We start from the raw sequence: 12,312 nt of genomic DNA on the forward strand, positions 1-12,312 counted from the left end.
TAAAATTTTATAGCTAAGTATAAGAACATTATATTGTTTTTATGACTGCAAACTGCTTTTGTCGCCAATACATTTAATTAATATTATATTCACGATCACAGTAAAGTTCACGATATTTTTTTGACCAAAAAAGCCGTTACGTCACAAGATTTACTGAATGAAAAGAGGTAGAGCTATGAAAATAAACGTAACTGTACCGGGTGTACCGGTAATTTAATTAATACTGAAAGACGGTAAATAGAGCTCGCTCTTTACTCGTTCCTGGAGGCGTGAAAGAACTGCACGCGATAACTGCGGATGCCAGGGAATGGCTATCAAACTTAGATCTAAGACTATAGCACACATAATGTTAATTTTATCTTTGTAATATCTGATTTTTTTGTGTTTTTCATCAATAAAGCCATACGATAATGATAGTAACTTTACTTCAATTATATATAACTAGCGACCCGCCCCGGCTTCGGTTGACATGGCTTACTTCAAATACAAATTAGGTCCGGAAATACTACGTATCCGGTGTATGACACAGCACTCCCCGTCCCCGCGTTACCCGCGTTTTTTTTTAAAGAATTTGCCCGCCCGTCTTTTGTTTTTTCTCATAAATTTTCTCTCGGAATTTTGTTGCGAATAAGCACAACTTATATTTATTTAATGTGACTCAAAGCTAATGATTTGTGTTAAAAGTACTAATACGGTTGTAATACGAGGGCTGTGCGTCTAATGCAGGTAAAATTTGTATAATTGTAGAATGAAACCTAATCCAAGTCTTATTTATACGTCACTGGTTCTTGTAACTGAATGAGGCTTGGGTTAGGTTCCGACCCGAAAACTAAGAACGCACGATTGTTGCAGCCCTTTCTTTTGGTTTAAAACTGAAGACGCATGATTGAAGCTACTTATTTTCTGGATATTCGCTCCTGAAGTTTTTATCTGCTTGCGCCTGGTGAGCCCGCGTAGCCCGCAGTTGCTACTATCGCTGCCGAAATTCATCGTTCGGCTCGAAGAAGATTGGAATTCGAAAACGTTAAGGCCAGTGACGGTATTTTATTAGTTTTGACTCATGTACTGACATAAATTAGTTTAATTTATTGTAAATATTTTTACTATTATATTGTTTTACTTTAAGAACCTAGTTTTCATTTTCTATCGCTCTAGTTAGCCGGCTACATTGGCGCCCAAATGGTATTCTGTCAGTACGTGGGTCTTGGGTTATGTACGTAAGTATTTGTAAGTACTATACGCGTTTGTACCTACATACCTTAATTTAGCCGGCTACAACTATTTGTTTATATGTCTAAAAATGACCTAGTATAAAGGTTAGCTTTTATGTAAAATGTTGGTCCTTAGTTAATAAAAGCTTTTTTAAACTATACAATGTCAATTGAAAGGGCCCACTGACTACCAGTCCGCCGGACGATATCGGCCTGTCAGTTGTTCGGAACTGTCAAATATTTGTTGTTCTAACTGACAGGCCGATATCGTCCGGCGGACTGATAGTCAGTGGGCCCCTTTACAGTGTTGTCAACTTACTTTAGACTACAAGCACAACTGAAGCATAATCAGCACTAACTAGTAGTAAGTTTTGAAATAAAGGAAAAAAACACTACAGGCCACCCAGAAATATCACCTCGCCGCTATAAGTTATACCAATAAAGTTGAACTTTCTTTATTTGAATACATAGTGTTCACAGGCGTCTTTGCTACAAAACGAATTTACTCTAACCCTTCACCTACTTTTGGGAACCCACCATTTTTCTAATGCTGTTAGGTAGAGTTACAGTAGAAAATCGAATCAATCGCCGTAACCTAGGTGAACTCAAGTAGGTACAATGGGCGCTAATGGGCTTATTAGTGACAAAATATAAAATAGATACGTACCTCGCGTGTATGTATGTAGTATGAAGAGGGTGCTAAGATGCCGAGACCATGTGGCAGCCTCCGCGACCTGTTGCGTAAGAAATCGCACGAGACTGCCGATTCCTCACATCACGTTATTTATTAATACGCGCACACAGACTAACTTGAACGCAGACACTTCTCGCTATTGTGGATATTCGTGGTACGACCATCAGGCCGGTCTTCGCTTTGGATGCGGGTCCACACGCCGCTAAGATGTGCGAGTGGGACATCTCTAAATATCGCGTCATCTTAAAATATTGTAACTTTAAGGGGTACGTTTGCATATTTTTACCAAACTTAGACTTTCCAAGTTCGCAGTTGTAGCTTTTTCCTGTTGCTGCTAAAGTCATAAAAATGCGGAAATCAGTTAAGTCAAGTGACTTAATATTTATTCACAAGTACATTAGTCTATATTTACACGTATAACCTAGATGTGAATACCGCCTAATTCCGATTTGATATCGAAATGTTTGATGTGCGCACTTATATTGCCTTAATATCAGAGCTTATAATTATGAGTTATATGTATTGTATAATATGCAGTTAAAGTTTCGGTATACATAAGTACATAAAGGCAGTAAAAACAAAGCGTGAAATTAGGAATATATTTCGAAGGATATTATAAAGTGGCAGATAGTTACCATTTATCACACAAGATGTTAATTGGTTTTGCTACGTCTATAATTTTTGTAATGGTCGTTATACATACGATACCATTAACACTTATATTTTTTTATTTTATTAATTTATATCTACTTTAGATCGATTTCGTTTGGGTAATTTGTTTTCAAAAAGTTCTACTTTATTGACCATTAGCATTACATTTATTTATTTCTGAGATCATATAAATATTTATTTGAGTCACATTTGTTTTAAGTGCATTAAAACCAGTTTACTATTTATGTTTCTAAATGCACGAACCTCACACATTGTCTTACATATTATTTAGGCCAACTCGCACCATTCCACTAACTCAGGGCTAACCGGTTAAACCTGAGTTACCATGGTTACCAGTAAATTTTGACACTGGGTTAACGGTTTAACCGCTTAACCCCGGGTTAGTGGGATGGTGCAAGCGGGCCTTAATCTTTGACCTCACAGAGGTAAATTATTTATACATATTTTTTTGAGGTTCTGTTCACTAATTTCGTTTTATTCTTTGACTGAGTCGTCACCTTCAGTACTATCAGTCTCATCCTTGTATATATAACTATATGTATACACTACATTTCATATGAAAATTATTCACTACCGCACATAAACAATCGCCCCAGGCCCAGACATCCAGGAGCAACATACAGATGATGAAAATATGTAATTGTTGTGATATTCACATTATTATTACTCTTTGTCATCTCACTCAGGCGTATTCATTAATTGTGAGCGCGATTCATTGCGTAATCATCATCATCATCATCACAACATAAGAGCTTTGCTCTTGTCGGTGGAGTAATCGCCAATCATTTCGTTCTTGTGCCATTCTTTTAATTTCCTCATTGAGTAATATCGAATCAATATTAAATTAATGCCATAATTTTTATATCTGAATACCGCAGCAGGCTTGACATCAATAAATAATAATATGTAAGTGAGTAATATTTATTACCAAGGAAACAGTTAACCATGCTAAGTCAAGCTAAGATAAGTCTATTTAAAATTATGTATTATTCTTGGCATGGCCGCATGGTAAGACGTAAAATATTAAATCACATTTACAATCGGGTCTATCGCGAATTCATTCCCCCACCCCACCCCAAACTTTTTCATGCACTTTTCGTCGGGTAGTCACACAAATCTCTGTTTTGACATTTTGAAACTAAAACGTCGGTAAATAAAAGTAACAAAATAAATTCGCGATAGACCCGATTGTAAATTTGATTTAATATGTGTTCAAAGCGCGAAGGTTTTTAATGTTATAATACGTAAAATGTATAATTATGAATACTAATAATTATACTTACTACGCTCAAGATTCTAAATCTAAATAGAATTTTTCGCTTACACGGGACTCAAAATAAGCACTCGAAGAAATATCAAACTTTGCCCTCTTGTCGTACAAATAACTATTTTTCTGGGTTAAAATACACAATTATAATCGGTCGTGGCACTAAATAAACTTTACACTATTCGCAAAGTATACTTTAAGACTCAATTCTGTCAAAATCCTTTTTTTGTCACTACACCGAAAAACTGTTATACCTCTAATTCACAAAGGTCAGTGTTGAGTGTTTAGTGTTTATTTTACAATTATCACTACAATCAAGGCCGCCATCGTCAGTACGATGAATGGATTGTAAGAGATTATTGTTTATAACGCTTACCAAGCAAATTGCCTGATAATCATTCTGGTCTGATCTACGATTAAATACAATTTCTACGGATCTCGGGGTCATGTTTTGCTAGGAATTGGTCACTTGAGACATAGTTTACGGATTTAGGTGGATGCTTGTCGATTTCGCTCATTATTAACTTTGAAATGATTAATTTTGCGGATGGTGCTCCATAATGTCTTCCGTGATGATTGTACTAAATGTGTACCTGTACGGTAAACTGACCTAAGTACCGTTTGTTTGACTAACGATTACACCACTAAATAATTGCTAAAGCTTAAAACGTATAATAGATAATTATTTTCCGTGAACGTAGAATTAAAATACAGGAAAAGTCAATTCAGCGTATTTGAAAATTCATCCCCTAAGATAAAAGGTTATAAATGAGTTCAAAATTTATATCGGGTACATAGGGTTTTCGGAAAAAATGGTACCATTTACTTTTTTTCGAAAAACCATCAACTTTTGGGTTATTTAGACAGAATCACGAGTAAGTACTACTTATTGAATGAGACACAGAAAAAAAGAAAAAATTTCCCCGTTTTTCATACAAATTTTGTGTGTCAGTTTTGTAATGGTCCATAGAAAATGTATGTGAAAATGCGTTACAAAACTGTCATTTTTTATCTTTTTAAATCGATAGTCCTCGTGATTCGGAATATAAATAGTTCAAAAGATTAAAATAATTTAATATAACCCAAAAAGATGATGGAAGAAGATGATCAAAGAAGATGATGGAGGATTGAAAAAAAAAGTAAATGGTACACTTTCAAGTGAAAATGCCCACCTAGGTATGAAAATTGTTTTGAGCGAGTCAAGAGTCAAAAATATTCTTTATTCAAATAGGCCTAGCAACAAGCCTTTTAAATTGTCAAGTTTTACAAATATTACCTTAGTCTAAATATCAGAGCAATTTATTGATGCAGTTGTTATGGTTCTTAAAAACATTGAATTATTATAGATATGTCAAACTTAATAAAAATAATTTCACAAAAGGTTCGTCAAACACCAAACTTACTTACTCAACGGAACCGAAATTTAGAGTACTTATATAGCATGTGTGTATTAGATTAAGGAGAAGATATCAATTAGAATGTTGTTATGACATTTAATAATTTTAGGAGTTAAGTTTATTTCCGGTCATAAATCACCTTGGGTTACGAATAAAAAATAACATATCGCAATGAGATTAATATGTTGATCGTCATGCAATCGCAGCCACATAGGTAACTACCATAGACTATCAACTATCATAGACTAGAATAGATCTACTTACCTTTCGTAACTATGAATGGTAAGGTACTATGAATACAGTATCTTTCTTAACATGATGATACTTTATCATCTAGGTACTCAGGTACTACAAGTTTGTACGCATACTCCATTTACAGAAGGTCGGTAGAGCAGAAGGAAGCAAAACTCTTCCTTTCTGAGTTTCTGACTGTGTCTGAGCGACAGTTGTTGCCCTATATTGTTGTTGACGTCAGTTGTTGCCCGGTCTTCCCAACAAAAAATTATGTATGCCGGTCTTCTCCACATTGACCTTACGAGAGTTAAAAAAAATTTGCTCCGAAGAGAAACACAAAATTTTTCACCACCAGCAAGGAAAATACTAACTGTGACACATTACAAATCAAATTAAAACGAACACTTTTAAATATCTAACATTCAAAATCATCACTTAAAAGTCTACCAGCCGACATGAGGAAGCAACTCAAAATTTGCATCAATTACTTTGCCACTCTTGTGTATAAAATGAGCTTTATTGCTTTACGAGCTGGTGTGGTGTAAAAACTTTAATAAACACAGTCTGGTATATTTATATTGGTATCAGCAATAATGAGATTAATGAGTAATGCAACAAAATAAATACTTATTCTTAAATCATTTTGGACATTAGGTTTGGTGTGAGACTTGTGAGGATTTTTAACGTGTCACATAATATAGACTGCTTTGCAAATCCCAACAATATTATACCATATAATATGCTTGAATAGTTTTTTGTATGCAAGTATAGGTACCTACTTTTCTTTACTGTAGATATAATTTGTAGTATTAGAGCCTATAAAATTGATTAGTAGTAAGAAGTTTTTATATAGATTAACGATGATAATTATAATATTATATCCTCAAGTTATTGATTGCACTAGCTTGACATAGAAACTGCAAAGCTTTGTTCTATTAATAACTAATCTAATCCAGGAACAGCCGTCGGTCACGACATTAGTTCACGACGAAGGAAAAAAAAACTGCTATAAAGGGTACATTGTATTTAAAACAGTACTGCATAACTTAGACGCGGTGTGTGACCTAAGAGCCCTTGGCGTCAAGTATGAGCAGGTATAATTAAGGTTCATCGATACATACCTAGTGGTGCGTATGACAAAACATGTATTTGGATAAGTATCTAAAACTTTATTCACAATTTTGAAGGATATCAGTAGGTCGCAGACTTATAGAGTCCGTGTAAGCTAAGTTTGCACCGACTCGAACAGAACAAAGTTTGGATGGCACATTATAAACGTAATATTTTGATAGAAATTTGACACTGATGATGACATTGATACACTATGTCATTGCAAATGCCATGCAGAGTTAGCTTGGCCCGACTCTAGTAGGTTAGTCAGCCAAACACATAATCGGTACATCACTATAAACTCTTTATAGGTTACGTACAGATGGCGTATGCGGCAACTTTGTCTAGGTTCGGATGTATTTGAAAAACAATGGTTTCCTGCTATTTAACTAAAAAATCCGCCAAGTGCGAGTCGGACTCGCGCACGAAGGGTTCCGTACCATTACGCAAAAAACGGCAAAAAAATCACTTTTAGTTGTATGGGAGCCCCACTTAAATATTTATTTTATTCTGGTTTTAGTATTTGTTGTTATAGCGGCAACAGAAATACATCATCTATGAAAATTTCAACTGTCTAACTATCACGGTTTATGAGATACAGCCTGGTGACAGACGGACAGACAAACAGACAGACAGACAGACAGACGGACGGGCAGCGGATTCTTAGTAATAGGGTCCCATTTTTACCCTTTGGGTACGGAACCCTAAAAATAACTCGCTTATTTCTCATATTCATTTGTATCTTCTGGGTTAGGTTAATAAAAAAACAGCCTAAAACGTTCATGTATTTTTTTTATTACTAGGTAGCACATGCAAATATGATCACTCGACATTACTCTATGTAATGGTAGTAACTAAGCTACTTACTACTTACGTAAGCTATGTTCCTTACAATACGAATTTGTGTTGTATGTTAGATTGTCTCGGCGATGCTTTGAAACTGAATAATGATAATTAAATAAGTAATGACGCCTCCGAGAATCTGAAACAATTTACATAAAAAATAAATACATAGGGTTAGTGTACTAGATACTGTCCAGTGCTAGTTTCCGTCCACTTGACGGAGTTGCTACAAAGAATAGCTTATAATTTGAATACTTATAAACCTACCTTACCGCACAATTTTGGACTTATTGCAATCCTTAATGTCTAAACAATTGATCTATCTACATAAAAATGATATTTCGCAAGTAGCGAATTAAAAATAAAACATACTAGTTGCAGCTTCGCATCCGTGCCTTCCAGAGGTCATAAAACCAAGAAAAAGCACGTATGTATACTTAGAAGTATAATAAAACCAAAAAATATCAGTTTTAAGAAGTTTTATAAAGAAAATCTTAGAGAAATTTAGTGGACGGGAAGTGACATACCGATTTTATGAAGTAGTACATATATTTCTTCATCCGTCAGGCGTATCGGTGAAGGTCGGCCATATATAACGTATCTCCTATTTACTATAGGAGCGCGTTAAACGCGTTGGGCGCTAAATTATAAAATAAGTGTTTTCGTGATGCCAAACTCTACAGGGTACCAGTGTGCAGTCGTGAATATGAGTCTGCAGTTATATTCAGCGGCATGCTGTCAAGGCTGCAGCGCATGGCCTGGCATACCAGTTTGTTCAACACCCCAATAGGTTACCTCGGAAGTATCTGTATTTATCAACAGGTTAAACTTACCGAGACCAGAAGCGGCCTCGTGATGCTGAACACTCCACAGGGTGCCAGTGTGCAGTTGTGCATCTGAGTCTGTAGTAGGAATGGATCCAGCGGCATGCGGCTGAGGCCGAAACGGTCGGCGTGGCATACTAGCTTGTTTAACAGGCGGCCGGTACGTTCCCTCTGAAAATATTACCTTTTTGTAACTATTTTTCTATTTTCTCTCAATAATACCTTTTTACTAACTTCATAACCATTTTTCTAAATCTCAGAAATACCTATGTATACATAAACATGAAAGTTATGGTAAACAACGTCATTACGAAGTTTAAGTTAGCTAATGACAAAAACGTATCACTATTATTTTCTTAAACGGACTTCACAGCTTATAAGTCTTATAACTCTTATAAGGTCATCCATAAATTACATCATACGAATTTGAAGATTTTTTGATCCCCTCTTTGTCACACCTGGTCACATTTGGCTAACCCCTGCCTCTGGTGTGACGTAAATGTTCATGCCGAGTTTCATGTAGCTTAATTTTAAGCATGTCGTTTTAAAATGAGAGAGTAACTTCGATTGTATGGGTGTGGCTTTTTGGCGGCGGGTTCGCGTGACTCTTAAATCAGTGTAAAACAATCGTGTTAATAATAGAGAAAATCACCTGTTTTTGGATCCAGTGACATGGTTCCACGAATACCACTACTTGGCACAAGTGTAGCAACCACCAGTTTACCTGTACTCCTATTGACACATACCGCTCTTGTTCATCCTTAAAGTTATTAGTACCTAAAATAATTTAAATAAATAAAAATGCACCTATATAGAACATGCTCATATGGGTTACTCGCTTTTGCCCGCGACTTCATCTGCGTGGACTAAGTAATTTGAGTAGCTTATTTTTTATCCAATCTCTTTTTATCGATTTCCCATACAAACTTCCACCCCCTTTCACCTCCTTAAAGGATGATTTCTGGGATAAAAACTACCCTATGTCCTTCCCCGGAACTATAACTATCTCTATACCAAGTTTCAACTAAATCGGTTCAGCGGTTTAAGCGTGAAGAGGTAACAGACCGACCGACAGACACACTTTCGCATTTATAATATTAGTATGGATAGTATGGATTATACGTATACTGGATGCCCAGTAATTAATGGATATCCTTCTAACCACCGACAGGGCACCAGACTGGTTCAGATAATGCACTTATAGGTCTAGTAAAACTTTTCTGTCTTTTTAAACATCTTACTTCACTTTGATCCCCATCTAGGCCAAATCTTTGTTTGTAAAGATGTAAATAGCATGTGTTATACTATTTTAGAATCAGTAACATTTTTTTATAAAGTTGGCCACTGTTCTCCATACATTTTTTATTCACCACAAGCGATCTCTTCTCAATGAATGCTTTTTCCACTACTGAGATGAATAGGTACCTAATCTACTATCCTCGGTTTCAAATTCATGTCAATTGCGTCCGTCTTCCTACTGACGGCAAATTATTGGGAATATTGGGAATATATAATTATTATGTCGGCGGCCGATCGTAAATTCCCCCAGATCTTAAAATTCCTTTCCGTGCCGCGTGCAACTTATTCTATGGTAGAATGCGTAAAGTTATACAGATTAAAATATAGTGATTTGACCTAACGAATTAATTTTGTAAATATAAAGTATGCTTAAAATAACAACAAGATTAATATTAAAATTTTAAGTTTTGTTTTAATTTTATTGCCATTTTAAACTAGGACACTTATCTGCCCAACTCTGTAGTTACAAGACCATGGTTAAACTTTTTAGGTCCTTGCCTTGAGGGGCTTTTTCTTAACAATGGACTCCTAAAAATTTACTTTATGACGCACAGTATTAACTATGCTAGTACCTACATAGTTTATGTGACTGCTACATAATGAAAGGCATTTAAATACGAGTATGAGTGTGAGTTTATGTAACGAATGAGTGTTACTTTTATATTCATAAACAACCTTAAATCTGAGACTTACATTAAAATGAATAAAGATAAATAATAATACATACATACCTAATGAAATTACAATTACATTATATGAAGTTATCAATAAATTCCTGCATAGCAAAATGAAACTAAACAGCAAAAAGGGCCCGTTGTTTTTGTCCACTTGCGTCAATGTGTCGCATATAGCGTCGTAGCCCAGGTTAAGTTGTTGGATGTATTCATTCTCGTGTCCGTAACGCCGAGCGGTTCCATCTAATTAGTACAAAGATATATATGATACAAGTATATCAAGAAAGCTATTTTTACACTAATAGCGATATCATAAAACATTAGCCCACCTAAAGCGGACGTTTTCGGTGCAATGCACAAAATTGAATCGAAAAAAATCAAACATGGACAGGACGTTAAATTTTAACCCATTGACTCTTATAAGTATGAAATTTTGAAAGTAGGCAATCATAAGAACCAGGGGGGCTTTGGCGCAGGTATACCTTATATCGGGTGGAACAGAATGAGGTACTTTTATGCAAGCTGGGAATTGTTTAGGCTACGTACTTTATTTTTCACTCACGTTACTATTTCTCTATAATTACGTTAATATGTCTAACCGTTTGTGAGATAAAGTTTGTTAAACATTAGTGCAAAAATCTGCATGTTTAAACCCTAGCAAGTAGATTCGAGCATCGAATGTCAAGTTAATGACATGTCTCAATATAAAATGTAAATAACTTTGTAGTGTAGGTTGTCACTCATATACAAAAACTGTAAATTTTTTTTAGGTTGAGGTTGCAAGAGTGGTAGGAAAAAAAATGGGTAACATTTTAAATTAATTGCTTTTCAAATATAAAACCCCACTTGTCTACTTTTGTTACAAATAAACATTTTTTGTTTAAATATTTTGTTAATCAAAATAAAATTTTATTTCTGGACCTTTCTGTATTAACCAGATTTAATATAATAATATAATATAATATAATTTCTTTACTTAGATTTGACTGCTCTCCTGACCATAATTTTTTTCGACTGACATTCTTTTAGGGATAATCAAGGGTCAAATCGTAGAAAGGTCATAAGGTGCTCTATCATTATTCTTAGCCTTGGTTTGATCCTTACTGAACGCGACATCGTGTATAAGACAAAAGTACACAATCAGAATTGCCAAAAAAACAGGTTGTTGCTATGAAAACTTACCTAAGGCCGGAAAATACTTACGTGTAAATAATACCTCCAGTTCATCATTTACAAGCTTCAGTGTGGAATATATCTCAAAAAGTAACAAACTCCAGTGCAGTTTAAAAAATATTATTGCGACGGCATCGAAGGCATAGACAAGGAACAAGCTGGAAACTAAAACTATTATATGTTCTAGTAAAAGTTGATTATGACCTAAATAACTAGCTGTTGATGATGTATTTCTGTTGCGGCTATAACAACAAATACTAAAAAGTACAGAACCCTCGGTGGGCGAGTCCGACTCGCACTTGTCCGGTTTTTTTAACATAATATGTTTTATTTTAATAACATAATGGCGCCTACATCAGTCTTTATATATTTTGCCGTCGTTAAGTTCTTATACAAATAGTTTTTGAAAAAAAAAAACTAGGAGTTCAACAATAGAGTTGGGACAGCAAAAAACATGAGGTTTTTTTTATCACAAAATATTTTTGATTTCATGTATTATCATACTACATGACTAAATGAATACATCACTAAATAACTGAAAAAAAATTTTGGATTTGATAACCCGAAAACGCTGTGTCCAACTTTGAATAAAATGGTCCAGGTCACTAATAAAAACATATCTATAACTCAGTAAGAGGAGCTATAGAAACCTTGATGTAATATCGTTGTATTGTATTTGACCTATGTAGTAAGAGTAGGTATACCTTACATACATTAAAATATATACATTCCACTTACAATTATCCACTCTTCCATAATATGTTTGCACGGGGTATATGATATAATAGGTTATAATTTGCCATATTATGTACAAAATTAGCAATACGTGTTTAACTTTGCTATATTCCAACCTATTATTTCCTTTAAGGTTGCTTTTAATCTGAAAAGATGGAACAAAAAGTAGGTACGAATTT

Source organism: Cydia strobilella, chromosome 7, assembly GCF_947568885.1.
Source record: "Cydia strobilella chromosome 7, ilCydStro3.1, whole genome shotgun sequence".
NCBI lineage: Eukaryota > Metazoa > Arthropoda > Insecta > Lepidoptera > Tortricidae > Cydia > Cydia strobilella.